Raw genomic sequence first — 2500 nt, 5'->3', positions numbered from 1 at the left:
GCATTGGACAGAACTTCCCCTATTTGCGCGCGTTTGCTTTCCGCTAAGTGAGATTTACTGAATTAAAAATGCTCGAGCTCGTATAAGCATCGCATCATGATGAGTACATGGAAAAAATTGTGTAGGCCATAATAGATTCCCCTGCTGCTTTTAAAAATGTCACCTAAGTAAATAACAATGAATTCTTTCTCACCTCTCACAGAGAGCATAATAGGTTTAAATAATGGGTTTCAATGTTCATATGTATCTTTGCAATAACAATATAATATTCTAATTCAGGAATTTATTTTTCATTGCTGGTGTCACGCAATGTATGTAGGGTTGCAAGCCTTCTGTGGATGTGCTGTACAATATGATCAACATGATCAGAGAAAACGAGTTTAATATCTATGATCTTGCTCAGGTATTGGCTAACTAACTTCATGGTGGTATTGTTTATGCAGTTGGGAGATGCAGTGGCTGCTTGTCTGTTAGACCAAGGATCATGAGTTTAGTTTTCTTTTCATTGATTATCAACATTGTATGCTGGATCCAAGGTATGAAAGTATTAACTGAATGTTGGATTTGAGATCTGACATGGGATAGACTGCATTTTAAAATTTGGTCGTTGGCATATTGTAGTAGTTTAAGGACATTTTTAGTGAGGTAAAAATTTATCTTTTATTTAGTTACCTTTTGTTGCCCAGGTTAGCCCACTAACCTGTGCCTCTTTTCAGGGAAACCCGAGGTGTTATTTATACTACTAAGGGAAATTTGGTCAGGACATCGGGGAACTTCCTCTACTCTTTTCAATAGGTGCCATGGGATCTTTTACATGCGCCTGAACTGCTATCAACTCAAGCATATGGGGCTTCGGTTTAACATTTCATGTGATGGCAGACACACTCAGGAGTGCAGCACCCCTCCCCCATGCTGTAGTGCAGTGTCATCAATCCATCTACGTACATATTGTGAGAAGAATTGTTAAATTGTGGGGAAGGATACCGTCTTGAGGTACTCTAATGTTGGAATGAGTTTTGAAGGAAATGTTGTGGTCCAGCATAATGTGTGGGTTTTATAGTGCAGGTAGCCTATGAACCAATTAATTACTACTGTCCCACAGCATACGGTTTTGTATCTCTGCAAGGGTAGGGAAGGGACTAAGTATGTCAACTCTTTCTCGCTATGTATCCAAGTAGAACAGTTCTCATTTTAGATGGAGGGAGTACAGTAAACTCTTCTGGTTTTCCAGCTTGCATATTTCAGACACCTGTATGGCTTTGTCCTTAGTTATTCCATGGTTAAAGAGCAGGTGCAAGCTACTTTTGTCTATCCTGTCTTTAAACAGGGCAGGATTATGGCCAACACTGGCTAGTCAAACAATCTCTTAAAGGAGTTCTACATGTCTGGCCTTCTTTGAAGAAGCCCTTTCCCCCGTGATACCTGAACATCATGAGGAACAGATTTTTAGAACATTAGATCTCTGAAACATTGAGTAAGGGACCAGATACGATTCTTCACAAAGATTGGTTGTCCCTTAGGGCTAAACTACATTTCTTTCTCAATTGATTTTCAAGTTGTTTCGGAAATAGTCTATTCGTCTTCTTGTTTTCTTTGTTAGTACAGAATCAGGGGAATCAGGGAGCTTTTCACTACTTGCATGTCTTTCCTAAGCTTAAGTATTACCTGAATGGGTATATAAGTTCACAAAGATGGAAAAATGGTTATTGCATTACCTCAGGGAGGGTGGGGCTCACAGTTGCTAGGTAGAAACCAAATAGATTAACAACTCCATTATCTTGTGTTGACAGGTGGTTAGCCACTCACTGATCACTGCAACAGAGGAATTGCTGCTTCCAGTACTTGCTTCAAAAATATTTGCTCTGCAGACATTTTCACCAAAGCTTGTTGGTCTTTGGTGCAGGCTTTCAACAGAAATAATTATTCTTACAATGACTCCTGAAGTTCAGTCAGTTTTGGTACAATTGTACTTCAGGATCCCTGCCTTGTAAACCATGGTCCTTGCAAAGTCCCCTGGCCCTTTAGGCCCTGGTAGTTACTACCTGAGAGTCAAACCCAACCAAAAATAATCAAGAAGAATCCAAGGTGTAGGATGTAACAGATATGGTCTCTTCATATCAGCCATCTGTGAGAAAAACTTTACTGCTGGATCATGAATACCATTCCTTCATCTCCTGGTAGAGCCCTCAATCCAGCTTTTACTATTGGAGTCCCTTAAAATTTGAAGAATTATGCAGTCTCATATTACTTCATAACAGTCTAGATGCCCACTTTTGAGGTGCTGACAAGCAGCTAGTTAACAAACATGGGGGAAAAGAGCACACAAGTGCCTAACACATGATATCACAATGTCCTTTGCTGCAGGTGCACATAAGTCCCCAAGGAGGTCCCTGAGCATGAGTGCTACCAAAACTTTGACAAATTGTTTTTAAGGAAATGAATGACAACAATGAAGGATCTATCAGGAAGGGTCCTTTCACAGATCAGCTGAAAGGTAAGC

At 40.1% G+C, this 2500-nt stretch overlaps 1 protein-coding gene across 1 annotated transcript in view; it reads right to left on the bottom strand.

Annotated features, from left to right (window-relative positions):
* LOC122795753 (shootin-1-like) overlaps positions 1-2500 on the bottom strand; it is a 944918-nt gene that overhangs the window by 363333 nt on the left and 579085 nt on the right. The window lies entirely within an intron of this gene.

This window comes from Protopterus annectens, chromosome 2.part2, assembly GCF_019279795.1.
Source record: "Protopterus annectens isolate FY-2018-M chromosome 2.part2, PAN1.0, whole genome shotgun sequence".
Taxonomy (NCBI): Eukaryota; Metazoa; Chordata; order Ceratodontiformes; family Protopteridae; genus Protopterus; species Protopterus annectens.
Note: the sequence above shows the minus strand (reverse complement) of the source record. Positions and strands in the feature narration are given on the sequence as shown.